Here is a 16,213-nt window from a genome sequence, read left to right as displayed (position 1 = left end):
GGGGCAATTCAAATAGCCCTTTTAAATGAAAGAAAAGAAAGAAAGGAAAGAGAGAGAAGAGAGAGACGAGAGAGAGAGAGAAGAAGAGGGAGAGAGAGAGAGAGAAAGAAGAAAGAAAGAAAAAGTAACAAGAAAGAAAGAAAAGAAAGAAAAAGAAAGAAAGATTATTTTTTTAAGAAAGGAAAGAAAGAAGATTTAAAAAGAAAAGAAAGAAAGAAGAAGAAGAAAGAGAAAGAAGCAAAGACAGAAAGAAAGAAAAGAAAGAAAGAGAAGAAAGAAAGAAAGAAGGAAGACAGAGGAAAGAGAGACCTCCAACCTTTGTATTTTGTTATACAAGTGAAAGAGACACATATGGAATATGTTTCCTTCTGACTGGGCACTATTTTAAAACATAAGGAGATTGTTCTTAAATATTTCCTGGCTTTTTATGGCTGCCTAGGTTTTTAGAGGAATTGGTCTGTGAGATGCCTGTTGCACAGGGGATAGCCTGGGGTCCTGGGGGTGGGGTGGGGTGTAAGTGTGAGGGGGTCTGTTGGCCCATGAGGAGAAGCCCTGAGCGACCTGCCCAGGACAGCCAAAAGTGTGGATATTGTACCCTGTGCTGGAGTCATCAGGGAAGACTTAAAAAGAAAATGAAGTCTGGATAGGTTTACACTTCTCAGTATTTTCTGAACATGAGTACTTTTTCAGCTGTTCTATCTGCCTAGAAAGCCCTGTCTCCTTTGTGGACTTACTGTCCCCTTTACTCTTCCAGGGTACCTCAAATTCTTCCCTTCTTCTCTCCTAATGAAATAACTAGACAAGTGAGCAAAAAGCATGCATGAATCTATGTATGTATGTCTGACAATAAAGTTCATGAACTTGCCACCGTGCGCTTACATTGGCAGCGCTGTACAAACAGCTGGTAAGGTGTCATAACCTTGGTACATCAGTGTCTCACAGCTGTGTTCGTGTCAACGTGTGGTGGTGTCCTGCTGAGTGGTGTTCATTATTGTTGTTGTGTGTTTTTGTGTGCCGTCACAAGAATGTCTGAGCTTGAATTAGAGCAACGAACAAACATTAAATTTCTTGTTAAACTTGGCAAGAGTAGAAGTGAAATCAGGGACATGTTAGTCCAAGTTTATGGGGATAATGCCATGAAGAAAACGGCAGTGTACAAATGGATTAAATGTTTTTCTGAGGGGAGAGAACGCGTCACTGATAAAGAGAGGTCAGGGCGGCCAGTAACGAGCAGAACTGATGAAAACATTGCAAAAGTTCATCGAATTGTGCATCAAACTTGTCAGCCGACTGTGAGAAGCATAGCAGACCAAGTAAACATTGATAGAGAAACAGGAAAATCTTAACTGAAAATCTTGGCATAAGAAAGGTGTGTGCAAAAATGGTCCCAAAGGAGCTCTTGCATCACAACAATGCACCAGCTCACACGGCACTGTCAGTGAGGGCGTTTTTAGTCAGTAAACAAATAATTATATTGGAACACCCTCCCTACTCACCTGATCTAGCCCCCAATGACTTCTTTCTTTACCTAAAGATAAAGGAAATACTGAAAGGAAGACATTTTGATGACATTCAGCACATCAAGGATAACACGACAACAGCTGTGATGGCCATTCCGGAAAAAGAGTTCCAAAATTGCTTTGAAGGGTGAACTAGGCACTGGCGTCGGGGCATAGCTTCCCAAGGGGAGTACTTCAAAGGTGACCATAGTGATATTCAGCAATGAGGTATGTAGCACTTTTTCTAGGATTAGTTCGTGTACGTAATTGTCAGACCTCGTATGTAGTGAAATTATATACACACATACACACACACACACACACACACAGAGGGTGCCAAAAAAATGTATACACATTTTAAGAAAGGAAAAAACTAGTAAAATTATGCTGATAATAACTTTGGTAACCACTTTGAGCACCTCTTGTAATTGCAGAAGTCAGACATGACTTGTATTCATCTTTTTTTATTGGTATATACTGAGTATTACAATTTTAATACAGTTTTTTTTTCCTTTCTTAAAATGTGTATACATTTTTTGGCACCCTCTGTGTTTGTGTGTATATATACATATATATGTATATATTTACACACATACATACATACATATATATATGTATGTATATATCATTGCAATGTGGTTTACAGTGATGAAAAAATGGAAGTAGGCTAAAATGTATAGCAGTAGAAGACCAGTTAAATACATTATGGTATAGTCATACAAGAAGAAAAATCACTCAGCCATCAAAAGTTAAAGACAAATGAGTATTGACTTGGTTAGATGAAAGAAAGTTAAAAACAGCATATGTCCCTATATGAATCTATTTTTTTAAACGTGCGATACAAGGGGGCCTCTGGGAAGATGGTGAAGCCGGAAGCAGCAGGAATCTGTCTCCCACCTAGAGAGCAATGGCTCTGGCAGAATCTGTATCATGTAACTATTTTGGAACTCTGGAAGCTGTTGAAGGCTTGCAACTTCCAGGAGAAGGCTTGGATGGTAAACTGCGGTTCATTTTGGTTACTTTTTGGTCAGTTTCAGCTCTTAGCTCAGTAGCAGTCACCTATCCCTGACCCCCAGCCTCATGGTAGGCATCTGTGTATGTGCCAGAAGCGACCAGTTCAGATAGCAGGCCAAGTACTCTGGCCATCTCTGGAGAACAAAACTGAGAGATTGGCGTACAGTTGCATACAGGAGATAAAAGATTAAAAATCTGACCAGGGTTATTGAGGGTCTACTATAGGCCAGACAGTTGGTAGAAATGATTTCAATCGGCATTCCAAACTCCCTCTTGAAGGCCATTATTGTTGTCCCTACTTTATGGGGGAAGACATTGATCAGAAAAGATAAGTAATTTATTCAAAGTCACAGAGATCGTAAATTGAGAATATGGGATTTGAACCCAGGTCTACGAGACCTCAAAGTCCATGATTGTCCCATTAAGTCATCACAGTGTGTGTGTGTGTGTGTGTGTGTGTGTGTGTGTGTGTGTGTGGAGAGAGAGAGAGAGAGAGAGAGAGAGAGAGATGGTTTGAAAGAACAAGGGTGAGTTCTACCTTCTTACCATCCCTGACGGCGGGGAGATGGTGCTGAAAGGCTGATGCACAGGTATCTGTCTCACCTGTCTGTTAGTATTAACCTCTGCTTTCATTGATCACCTGCCTAGACCAGGTCAGGCTCTTCTATTACATGCCCACCCTCAGGTACGCTCTAGTTACCTTCAAGTACTTTTCGCAGTAGCAATCCAGTTACCCATGTAATTATTCCTTCAATATGTCTCTCCCTCAATAGACTAGAAGACTCATAAGGGAAGGGACTGTGTCTGTCTTGGTCACCACCATGTTATGTCACACCTAGCACATAGCCTGCACAAAATATGTGCTCATAGTATTTATGGAGCAAATAGGTGAATGGTTGGATTATTAGTGGGTGGATGGGTGGATGGAATAATGGATGGATGGATGGATGGATGGATGGAAGACTCTCTGCTCACTGGAGACCTAAGATGTGCAGTGACCCAGAGGCCTAGTCTTGCACTCATGGCTGAGAGTCACAGCAGACCAGGATGAAACTGTGCCTATGTGGTGAGTCACCCAGTTTCTGAAAACCACATGCTTCTTTCCACAACGAGGCTGCCCAGAGGGGGCCCCCCCCCCCCCCCCGCCTCAAAGAGTGTCAGGAAAAACTGCTCACAAGCACAGTTACTGCCAGCCCCTTATCGTTGCTGTTCTTTGATGTGTTCTTTGTGAGTCAGAGCCGCTGTTGCCTCGATGCTGTTCCTGTTTCGGAAGCACTCTGACATTTTTAAAAGAAAAAAATCGGAAGTGGTGGACTCTATCTTTGGGCTAAGACTATAGACAGCCCTTTGATTTGATGACTCCTTGATTTGATTATACATGCGCTTGGGGTTGAACGGGGACAAGGGTTTCAAAGAGAAAATGTTGAGACCCTCTAACCCGTGGCAAAATGAAGAGAAATGGGCCAGGCATTTGGAAGAAACCCCCGGCGGGCCCTCCTTTCCTCCGGCAGATCCCCTGTGCATCCCCCCACTCCAGTCAGAGCAGCAGCTGGCTGTTTCCTGACCCACACTGAACTCTCTCACTTCCTTTCTTACCTACACATTTCCTCTCTCCAAGAACGACACCCCTTCTCCCATCTCCACCTGCACGTATCCAAATGCCATGCAACCTTCTGGGTTCAATTCATTTACTTCTTTCTCCACTAAGCCTCTTCTGATCCCTGCAGCCACCGGACTCCTGATCTGCCTGCTCTTTGAGCTCTTTTACCAGTCACTTCTGGTGTGGCAATTGCTCGTGTTACTCTCGAACGATAATGTGCATTTTGCAATGTTCTGTTGCAATTTGAAGGAAGAAAGTTGTGATATCTTCGGGCCAAAAGAAAGAAGCTGGAGTCGAACTCAGCTACTTTCTTCCTATCTGATTTTGGAGAAGTTATCAGTTTCAGTTTCTTCAGGAAAATTGTGGAGGGACAGTTTTGATAGATGTGAATTTCAAATTAGATAATGGTCATCAACATGCTTCATGAATTGCACAATAGTATCCTTATCTTCGCTCTTTCCACCATTTCCACCATCATCACTGTCATCATTACGTTGCTCTTTATTTCACGTCCCATGCACGCAGACATGTGTTATCTTCCAAACGGAACGGTGAGTCTCTCACGGTTAGGGATCCGGTGGTGTACTTCTGAACTCCGTCCTCCTACACCTGGCACAGGACATGGCACACAGTTAGTACGCCATGACTGTTTCTTCAGCAACTGATAAACTCAGAGGAAAAGAAGGCAAAGGGAGAAGTTGGTGTTGAAAAATGATGTCTTTCGGAGATGCTGTCTTTTTACTTCCTCGTTTTAAGAAAGAACAAATGAAAAGCAAGGACAGTTTAAAAGTCAGCAACCTCCCTGACTGACAAGGATGATATTAGACATTTTTTGCCAGGGTCCCTGACAGCACTGGGGTACTGGCATCTCATGGTCTCATCTCATGGTCTCATGGTCGCATCCAGCCTTCAAGAGTGTCCTAAGGAAGTGGGTGGGGAAGCATAGGTGCGTGAGCACCCATTCTGCAGTCAAGCAAAGAGAGGCCAGCACTCACACCACCAGGGAGCAGTGAGTCATCGGTAAATCCAGCCCCTGGAGCAGGCTCCTGGCTCTGGCCCCTGGATCTTTTCAGGGGACACTCGGGCAACTGAAAGAGAATTCCCTGCCATTGATCGAGACAATTATTTTATAAACGTCACATCATTTGTTCCTCATGGTGTCCTCGCAAATGACCTTTCGTCATCCCCATTTTACACGTGAGGAAACTGAGGTTCTGAGAGACCAGATGACCTGCCTACAGTCAGAGAGAGGAGGCGGAGCCACACTCCCATTCCCCAGTACCCGCTGAGCACATTCTAGGCATGTGGGCTGAGCCTACGGCAGAATGTGAATCTCTCGCCCTGTTCTCTGGTTCCCCCGTTTGCAGGAAGTTAGGGTCAACCACATCCTGCCACGTCCCTGCAGACGAGATAATGATCCCCACCACCACCATTCTCTGTCCCACCACAGCCCAGCCCAGCCCAACGAAGGCAGATGGGCTTCCTTTATTCTGTTGACACCACTGAATGCCAGAGATGGAAGAGGCCTAACTCTGTGCTCCTCAAAGCGTCCTCCTTCAGAATCATCTGGGGCACTGCTTCATAGCCCAGAATCCCCAAGCCCTCCCTAGAATTTGAGACAATGTCTCTGAAGTAAGGGCCTAAGAGTCTGCATTTTTAAGAAGCGCCCTGAGTGATTCGATAAGTATTCAAGTTTGGGAAACAACTAGTCCAACCCTTTCATTTTAAGAGAGGCAAACTGAAGCCCAGAGAAGAGATAGGAATTTGTTCCCCTCCCCCACTTCCCAGCCATGCGGGATCTGCTGCCTTTTTGGCACGGCTGCTGCATCCGTTACAAAGGACCCTGGGATGCTATTGAAGTGACACTCCGCCATTAGGGAAGCTGGGTGCAGCCAGCTTGGGATCTGATATATCCAGATCCACATGAGCAAAAGGCATGATGCTTCGTGGAGGGCGAGAAGACATGTGGAAATCCTCCAGTCAGGGCTGAATCCACAAGTGATCTGGAACCGGCCCTCGGTCCAGAAGTAACACGTTAGCCCAGAAGTAGGCCAAGTATTGCCCACAGGTCAAATCTGGCCCACTGCCTGATTTTGTGAAGTTTTATTGGAACATAGCCATGCTCATTTGTTGATGTGTTGTTTATGGCTGCTTTTGTGCTACAATGGCAGGATAAAGCCTAAAATATTTACTATCTGGCCCTTTATAGCAAAAGTTTGCCAACACTGGTGTCAGCCCATTAATCAACCAGCAAAGCTTCATTCCTGCCGTTATTCCAGAAGGTCTCTGGTTTTTCCATTCCTTTATCGCCAGTACCTTGCAGCACAGTGCTTGGCACACTGTAGATACTAAAAAAAGAAAAAAACGAAACAAAAAACCAAAAAATTATTGAATCAATGAACCATCACAATGAGCTATTTTAATTCCCATTATGCAAATGAAAAAAATCATAGCTTTTAGAAAAGGTAAGTATATAGTCCAATGTCTCAGAGTTAAAAAGTGCTAGAATTTGGGGGTGGCCGATTAGCTCAGTTGGTTAGAGCACGGTGCTCTTAACAACAAGGTCGCCGGTTCGATCCCCATGTGGGCCACTGTGAGCTGTGCCCTCCACAACTAGATTGAAACAACTACTTGACTTGGAGCTGATGGGTCCTGGAGAAACACACTTAAAAAACAAATAAAAGTGGGAAAAAAAAAAAAGAGAGTGCTAGAATTAGAATTTGTCTTGCTGCAAGGTATAGTATTTTCCCCTATAAACTTGAAGCAGGGGCCAGGTAGACTCTTGCCAGAAATCTGTAGAAATGGGGCCTAGGGGCCTACGGTAGATGTTTTTTGGAAGAAGAGGCTGGATCCAGGGATTGGAAGAGGTGAGAAAGCCCTAGATAAAAATAAAGGATCATCTGAAGGGATAAGAAGACCCTTGTCCTGCTGGGAAAATTGATATCTTGAGACTACTTTAAGCGAATTCATACTACAGTGTTAGCTTCTTTCTGAACCTGCTTTTTTCTTAACTAAATATGAGTGATGGAGCCTTTTCACCTGGAGGTGAGGGAGGACACTTCCAGGAACACAGAAAGGGGAGATGGGAGTGAGTCAAGCGCTCTTACCAGAATTCAACTCGAAACGTGTCAGGCTCTGATTGCAGTGTGTGGAGTCCCTGGGGGCATCCACAGAGAGCCTGGGAAGCCACGTGTCCACCCCAGGCGGGGTCTGCGCCCACGGCCATGAAGCCCCTCCAGCTCTCAGGCTCTCCCTCTGTGTGGCTGGAGTCAGCACTCTGCCTGTCCCCTTCCAGTTCACTGACAGGCATTAAAGGTGCAGGACAAGCCCTCTGGAATCTAATCAGATCCAGCTTTATCAAGGTCATTTGGCAAAACAATCATAGAAAGCGGAGAACATTTGGGTTGGCTGAGTGAAATTTTTTGTCATCTTTCCCAAGTAAACCACACCCACAAAGTGTCATTTTCTAGCCTCTGTCTTTTTTTAAAGTGGGGTGAGAACATAGAACTGAATGCCAAAACTCAGTTTTCACAGTTTTTTTCCTCTAACCTTTACAGTTATCTCACGTACATTCAATTCCCCAGAAAGCTGTTTAGCTATCACATGTATTGAGTGCAAGCACTCAACCTAACTTGCAAAGAAACAGCCCTATTTTTTTTGCCCTCATATTTCATTGCATTATGGAATAATAAGTACATTATTTAATAAGAGCGATAGGTACAGGTTGAGAAAAAACCACAAATAACATTTGGTAAGCACACACTGCTCAACTCACAGGAACAGACATACCTGGGAAAACTGGAGAGTACCTGCTGGCTTCACGGTCTGGGTGTGTCCTGGGCCTGGAGAGCCTCAGCAAGCTGGCAAGTTGGTTAACTAAAGACTGCTCTGCTATTTAACCACGTATGTCATAGCCCTTTGTCATGTGCACAGCATTGTCCTTTGTAAGCCTCATGACCCTCTGAGGCAAGCACAAAAGAATTTCTTGTGGGGAAAACGAGGGTGGAGGACAGCAAGTGACTTTCTCAAGGACAAACACACAGTAGTTAACTCCTTTGTGTCTGTCCTGCTGGAGCCCAGCACAGAGAGGACATGTGAAACAGTAGTCCATTGTTTACAGAACAGAAGTGATAGCGCTGGGCCCACACCTGGGGAGATCTGCTTTGAGATCCCAAGTTTTTTCCAGCTCACTTAGAAAGCATCTGTGAAATGCACACTCTCTGTCGGGCTCTGCGCCTGGCTTGGGTACAAAAGATAGCACCTATTACTTCTCACCTGTTCAGGGCCCTGTGCTTCCTAATTCTTATTCCACTCCCCACCTTTCCCTTGGGGGAAAAGAAAACGCTAAATGCTTCTGTCTCTTTTGGTGTGACTGTTAGATTCTTCTAGCAAGTGTCCTGGAAGGAAACAGTTGAGTGCATGAGGATTACGCCAAAACCCTTCAGAGGGACGCTCCCCTGAGGGCCTGCACCCAGCCTCACCTTCACTCCCAGACCTCATCTCCAACGCTTTCCACACTTATGCAAAACATCCTGGCCGCTCTCCCCAGGAGCTTGAGGGGAAACTCAAAACCTCAGAGTGAAATGAAGGGGCGATTTGCCTAAGGAAATTAGACACATACAAGCCTGGGGTGAACCACCGGGCCAGAAATGTTTCTGCACATTAGTCAGAGTTACCCCCTCACAGAGTTTCTTCCCCGTCTCCCCTTCAGCCCGTGAATCTGGGTGGCTGGCCTGGTTACAAACAAGGCCAGATAAACAGGGGGTGAAGGTGGAGGTCACGGGGGAGGGTTGTTCACCAAAGAGACCACAGCCCCCTTCCGCCCGGGTGGGGCTTCTCTTTTCTTTTAACCTCTTGCTAAACTGCTCGTCAGGCACCCCGTTTCCTGCCAGTGCTACTGGGAGATCCTTCCAGGTTTAATGGGAGGAGGATGGCGCCCCCAGCCCCATCTTCACTCTCTCAGGGAAGACAACAGTGTTCTGTGGTTTAATTCTCAGCAAATGTTTATTTAAGCCTGTTTTCACTAGACACTAGGATTATAGTGGCAAGCAAATCCCACAGGATCCCTGCCCTTCTAGGACTGATGGTTGCCTCAGGCAGAAGGTCCTGTCTGTTTGGATCATTGCAGTGTCATCAAGGCCAGGAACTGTGCCCGGCAAGCAGCAAGCACTTAATAAGTCTACGCTGAATGAATGGATGACACAAAGACTAACAGATGTCATACTGAGTGCAAGAATTAAATATACCCTGGGTCGCGAGAATGTGTCTCGAGATTTCCAATCTCCTTTGGGTCCAGGAAAGGCTTCTTGGCAGAAACGATGTCCCAGTTGAGATTCAAGGGGCGAGTAGGAACCAGCTAAAGAAAGGAGGGTTGGTGGCAGGAAGAGTAGTCCAGGCAGAGGGAAGAGCATGGCTGGCGGTCCTGAGGCAGGAGGGAGCCGAGTTCATGAGGGGCTGCCTGAAGGAGGGCTCTGGGACTCCGGCTGGATCTAGATGACTCTGGAGAGGACAGCGGAGCGAGTCTAGTGGGCTGAGGAAAGGACTCAGCTTCTTCCTCGGAGAGAGGAGGCGTCACCAAAGTGCACTCAGCAGGAGCTGATGCTGTCAGGCTCCTGTTGGCATCGCAAGCTGACGTGCCTCTAGTACAGCGTTTGGGAGTGTCTGGGTGTACGTGACAGTGGGAGCGGGGGAATTGACGACAGCTGTGGCTGAAGTTTAAACTGACGGATTTCCAGTCTACTACAAGTTTACCTTCCCATTGCTACGTAATGTGTTTTATTTCACACATACCAGTATTGCATTCCTATGTGCCAGATGCCATTCTAAGTGCTTTGCAAACATGCACTCATTTAATCCTCATGATGACCTTATGATGTTGTGACATTGGTGCTATTCTCATCTTGTTTAAAAGATGAGGCAACTGGGGTGGGGTATTCACACCCAGACAACAGATGGCAGTTACCGAGCCTTCCTCAATTCCAGTGGGACATGGAGGGCTCCAGAAGTCTCCATTGCCCTGTGGAGGGAATGGGAGGAGGCTGGCCCAGGACTGCAGTGGGGGTGACTTAACTCAGGAAGCCAGATGGGGCTTGAATGAGAGTCAGTCAGTTGTCAGGGGATCCACAGTGCCAGCCACAGTAAGTGGGGGCCTTGGTGGACAGGAAGAGATGGAGCCCTACACCTGGGCCACAGCTACAATCCCAGAGTCTCTCCATGCAGTCTTAGGGATCCCTTCACTTTCTTCTTCACTGGATCCCCTGCTTCTTGGATCCCACATCTACCTCTTTTTTGGTTGACTCCCTCATTTTAGCAAAACATCCCCTTCAGTAGCATCCCAAGGCGGTAAAAATGGAAGGCAAATTTGGGAGAAATTTGCATTTTTTAAATGTCTCTAGAGCCTTTGCTGGGTTGTTGTTAGGCTGGGCATACAGTCTACGTTGCAATCACTTTTCTTCAGAATTTGGAAGGTGTTGTTACTTCCAATTTTTACTGTTGCTGCTGAGAAGCCCACACTTAGGTAAAAGTTTGGGTATAGAATTCCAGGGTGTAAGTCAGCTTCCAGTGAGAGATCCAGGGCCATCCTGCATCTTGAGCCATTGCACATGGCATGTTTTTGTGTTGTTTTGTTTTTGCTTTTCATTTTTCCATTCTGGAAGCTTTTTAATATCTTCTCTTTATTCATGATATTCTGAAATTTCACAATAATTTGCCTTGATGTGGGTCTTTTGGTCATTTGCTGTGTTGAGCATGCGGTGGATTCAAACAAGGAAACTCATGATCTCAGTTCTGGGAATTTTATTTTTGTATTAGTTCCTTGAATATTGCCTCCCCTGTGTTTTCTCAATTTTTCTCTTTTTGGAAATCTTACTATTTGGATGCTGACAATCCTAGATGGATCTTCCAATTTTCTTATCTTTCTCTCCAATTGCCAAGCTGCTTATCCTTTTGTTTCACTTTCTGAGAGGTCTCCCCAGGCTCCCAATGTTGTGTTACTTCAAAAATTTTTTGGTCTGTTAATTTAAATTTTCAAGAGCTCTGTTTTATTCTAAGTTTGATCCCTCACTTTTTCTTATGACATTGTTTTTGGTTTTTGCATGCAGTATTGTCATGCGGGGACTCATGCGGGGTCTCTGGTCCCACTCCCCACATAAGAACACAGGACATGGTGAGGCCAAAAAGGAACACCCACGGAGCCATAGATAGGGGAGTCTGTGGGGACAGAGCCCCAAAAAGCAGTTTCCAGGTTCTCGGACTCACATAGAACGGTGCTGGCTCAGGTAGTAAATGGCCGTCGACTGTGATCAAATGGCCATCAGCTGTGGCTAGTTGGCCGTCAGCTGTAACCAGTGAGCCATTGGCCACTAATATAACTGCCGTGGCTACGCTAGCAGAAAATGGGGACTAGCAAGAAGATGGTGGCTGAGTCTGCAAGCAGCGCAGTGAGGGTTGAGAATTGTGTGGCTCCTGTTCCCTGTTTCTCCAATCCAGCCGCCAGCGAGGGTACAGAGATACGACTTCCCTACCTATGGCTCCGTGGGTGTTCCTTTTTGGCCTAGCCATATCCTGCGTTTTTGTGTGGGGAGCGGGAGCAGGGACCCCGCAGGCCACCCCACACGACAAATGGCGCAGCGAGCAGGGTACGGTGTCGGCCAAAGCTCCCCGAAGGGTGGTGGAGCAGTTTGTGCCTATGAACACTCAGTCTCAGGAAGACCAGGAGGAGCAGCTGCCGGAGAGCTGGACCCCAGTGGAGGAGTGGGAAGACATGGACGGTTCCCGAACCAGCAAAGGCCGGAGAAAGCAAAGGTCATTGCGGCCCTGTGGGCTGGGAAGTTCTTGCTAAGGAAGCCCGGATGCAGGACTTGTAGTCTCAGGAGGAAGCGCTTGCTGAGTCCTCCGTGGGAGCTGAGGGTGAGGTCAAGGTCATCCCTCACCCCCAGGACAGCCCTGGGAATGACTGTGGACTATTGGGAATTGCCTTCCATCCCTAATTTAATGGACCGCTTGACTGTTTGCTTGGGAACATACCACCATGTAGTGGAACTGGGGGATGTTTGCTTTTGTGTCTTGACCGGCCACCATCGAGAATATGTAAGCATCTTGACTGTGAGTTGCTATTGTTCCACCACGGTACCCTGAGAGGCCCAGAGAGAGTGGCAATGCCCTGAGAGCCCTGGCTGAGTCCAGGAAGTCTGGCTGAGCTCAGAGAGAGTGGCAGTGCCCTGAGAACCCTGGCTGTGTCCAGGAAGTCTGGCTGTGCCCAGAGAGGAGTAGTGCCCTGAGAGCCCTGGCTGAGTCCAGGAGGTCTGGCTGAGCCCAGAGAGAGTAGCAGTGCCCTGAGAGCCCTGGCTGTGTCCAGGAAATCTGGCTGTGCCCAGAGAGAGTCGCAGTGCCCTGAGAGCCCTGGCTGAGTCCAGGAAGTCTGGCTGAGCCCAGAGAGAGTCGCAGTGTCCTGAGAGCCCTGGCTGAGTCCAGAGAGAGTGGCAGTGCCCTGAGAGGCCCTCATGTGCCCGGGTAGACTAGTGGTACCCTAAGAAGCCCAGGAAGTCTGGCTGTGCCCAGAAGTACTGGTGGTGTCCTGAGAAACCCTGGCTGTGTCCAGGGAGACTGGTGGTACCTTAAGTCCAGGAAATCTGGCTGTGCCCAGAGAGAGTCGCAGTGCCCTGAGAGCCCTGGCTGAGTCCAGGAAGTCTGGCTGAGCCCAGAGAGAGTCGCAGTGTCCTGAGAGCCCTGGCTGAGTCCAGAGAGAGTGGCAGTGCCCTGAGAGGCCCTCATGTGCCCGGGTAGACTAGTGGTACCCTAAGAAGCCCAGGAAGTCTGGCTGTGCCCAGAAGTACTGGTGGTGTCCTGAGAAACCCTGGCTGTGTCCAGGGAGACTGGTGGTACCTTAAGTCCAGGAAGTCTGGCTGTGCCCAGAAGTACTGGTGGTATCCTGAGAAACCCTGGCTGTGCCCAGAGAGCCTGGCTGTGTCCAGAATATTGCATTCACCTCCAGGCTCCTCGCACAGGGCCCCTCGCGGAAGACGCTTGTCGCGTAGATTGTGAGGCGAGACCCTGTAGGGGTGGAGTGTGGGGACAGAGCCCCAAAAAGCAGTTTCCAGGCTCTCGGCCTCACATAGAAAGGTGCTGGCTCAAGTAGTAAATAGCCATCGACTGTGATCAAATGGCCATCAGCTGTGGCTAGTTGGCCGTCAGCTGTAACCAGTGAGCAATTGGCCACTAATATAACTGCTGTGGCTACGCTAGCAGCAAATGGGGGCTAACAAGAGGATGGTGGCTGGCAAGCGCGGATTGCAGTCAGGAGGGCGGGTTGCGGACAGTGTGGCTCCTCCTTCCTGTGTCTCCAACCCAGCCGCCAGCGAGAATATAGTGGTATGACTCCTCTATCTATGGCTCCGTGGGTGTTCCTTTTTGTCCTCACCATGTCCTGCGTTCTTATGTGGGGAGCAGGACCAGAGACCCTGCAGGCCGCCCTGCACGACACATGGCGCAGCGAGCAGGGTCTCCCGCATGACACCGCCCTGCATGACAAGTAGGTTGTGGAGACAGAGCAGGAGCGCAGTTTCTAGGCTCTCGACCTCACATGGCAAGGTACTGGCTCAGGTAGTAGATGGCCATCAACTGTAACCAGTTAGCCATTAGCCACTAATATAACTGTCATGGCTACGCTAGCAAGGGCGGATTGCAGCTAGCAAGTGCAGTTAGCAAGCATGGATGGCAGATTGCGGATCGTGGCCATCTTCCTGTGTCTCACCCAGCCGCCAGTGAGACTGGGGTGCAGGAAGACCCCCTGTTGGGGTACTGGCGAATGTTTGCTTTTGTGTCTCGACCAGCCGCCATCGAGAATATAGTGGTATGACTCCCCTATCTATGGTTCCATTGTTGTTCCTTTTTGGCTTCACCATATCCTGTGTTCTGGTGCGGGGAGCGGGGGCTGAGGCCCTGCATGACAAGGTATAATTACTTGACCCATTTATTGACAAGCAATCTGAGACACAGAGAAGCTAAACAACTTGCCCAAGATCACACAGGTGGAAAATGTCAGAGGCCGAATATAATCCTAGGCAATCTGGCCCAAAGCTCTCTGTCTGTAGCTGGCCTCCTGGAGTCTCAGTTTCCCATCTGAAAAATTGCAGTGTGGTTCCTAATTGACAGAGTTACTGTGAGGATGAAATGAGTAAGAAACGTGCCTATAATAGACCCTCAACAAATGTTATTTTCATTAAAAAACATTTCCCCCTCTGGGCTTCAATTTCTTTAAACAAGAAGCTACAGTGTGGCGGTCCCTAAGGTTTCTCCAGGCTGTGAACTCCCATGGTTCCAAGAGATGGGGGTCTACCCATCTCGAGGGGGTCTACCTAGGCAGAGTGAGACGGGGTAGGAATGGGGCTGAGGGTGAGAGGCATCGAAACCTCAAGGGGTAGAGGAAGAAAGAAACCTCAGGAGGTAGGGGTGAGTGTGACATGTTCTGGATGGCTCCGTTTCCCATCTTGGGCCATAGCATCACTCCTGTGTTCCCAAATAGCTGTGAAGTTCAAATAACAGACTCCGACTGACACATAAAAAGGAACACATGTAACCACTTACAGCCCAATTAATATCTGGGCGGGGAGAAAGCCACAGGGGGAGAGGCCACTGGGGTTGAAGTGAGCACAAGAATGGTGGCCGTGCTTCCGGCCCTCTGGCTGAAATGGGCTATTATGTGTCATCAGGAAACTTAAGAAGGGGGCAAAAAACAACCTCTGATCAAAGTCCCTTTTGTCAACTTCTAACAGATTAATAGATGACAGATTTTGCACTTAGAGCTCTACTGCAAGGTCAAGGGCAGTGAAATGGGGCTTGCTGGGACTTTTTTCTTCTTTCATTCAGCTGCGAGGCTGCTAGAACTCATCATTCTGACAGCCGAGCTGCCTGAGTGGCTCTAAGAAGGTCTGCTTTCCCCAGGGGCCGTCGTGGGGGAGGGGGCTCCTCCTTAGTGCAGACAAGCCAGGCTGGTCTCCTGCCGGTAGCCACCTTCCTGCTCAGGCTCCTGCTCTGGGTCCCTCATCCCAGGAGCCCCAAGTTCTTCATGCTACTGCCCCCAGTCTCCTGTTGTGGCCTCATGGTGGCCCTCTGTGGTTCACAGAAGGAAGACACACTTCTAAGTCCCACAGTGCTGTGGCCTCACGCCCCTTACCCCAGTACATTTGTATCAGTCACACTGGATTACTTGTGGTTCCCCAAATCCACCTCACCCTCTGCCTCCACATCTTGGCCTTCTCTGCCACCCCTTTTGTCTTCCTGTCAACTTCCTACTTGCTCATCAAGCCTGAGCCAATATCAACTCCTGTGAAAAGTCGGCTCTGACCCCCTGCCTTGCCCTCCCAGACCAAGGGGAGACTCTACACTCTGTGAGTCTCAGGCCCTTCAAATGCCGCCTTCGGCAGGTACCTTACTGTAGGGCTATTATCTGCTCATAAGCTTATCGTCCCCACTTGGCTATGTGCAGGGACCAGTGTGTTGCCTGGCATGGAGGAGGGGCTTCCTGTTACATAGAGGTGATCCACCAAGGTGTGAGAGACTGTGGAGGGAGACCCTAAGGTCACCCTAATAATCCCTGCCCCTGGCAGACCTGTGACTGCTTGTAACCAACAGACTATGGTAAAAGTGAAAGGATGTCACTCCCATGATTAGGTGACGTTATATGCAAAGGTGGGAGGCCGTCAGTCTCATGATGCCGTCACTTCACATAAAATTCCATGTTGGCAAACTGGAGGGAAGGTCTCCTTGCTGGCTTGATGAAGTTAGCGGCCTTGTTGAGGAAGTTCACGTGGCAAGAAACTGTGGGCGGCAGCTTCTAGGACCTAAGGGTACCTGCAGCTCACAGCCAGCAAAACACCGGGTCCTCAGTGATATGGCCACAGAAAATTAATTTGGCCACAATCTGAGTGAGCTTAGAGGTGAAACTTTCCCCATTTGAGTCTTCTGATGAGAATGCAGCCCAGCTAAGACCTTGATTGTTGTTTTGTGAGATCTTGTGCAGAAGACACAGCTAGGCCCTGCCTGGTTTCCTGACCCACGGAAACTGTGAGATGATAAATGTGTGTGCTATATTTGTGCTAAT

At 48.0% G+C, this 16,213-nt stretch overlaps 1 long non-coding RNA gene across 1 annotated transcript; it reads right to left on the bottom strand.

The window, feature by feature from the left end:
- Positions 1-3,766: 3,766 nt before the first annotated feature.
- On the bottom strand, positions 3,767-8,015 carry LOC117023962 (uncharacterized). Its single transcript, XR_004423293.1, has 3 exons — positions 7,903-8,015; positions 7,221-7,451; positions 3,767-4,722 (listed from the first exon to the last, which is right to left on the bottom strand). It is a non-coding gene; the product is annotated as an uncharacterized LOC117023962 (long non-coding RNA).
- Positions 8,016-16,213: the final 8,198 nt, after the last annotated feature.

This window comes from Rhinolophus ferrumequinum, chromosome 6 (assembly GCF_004115265.2).
Source record: "Rhinolophus ferrumequinum isolate MPI-CBG mRhiFer1 chromosome 6, mRhiFer1_v1.p, whole genome shotgun sequence".
NCBI lineage: Eukaryota > Metazoa > Chordata > Mammalia > Chiroptera > Rhinolophidae > Rhinolophus > Rhinolophus ferrumequinum.
Note: the sequence above shows the minus strand (reverse complement) of the source record. Positions and strands in the feature narration are given on the sequence as shown.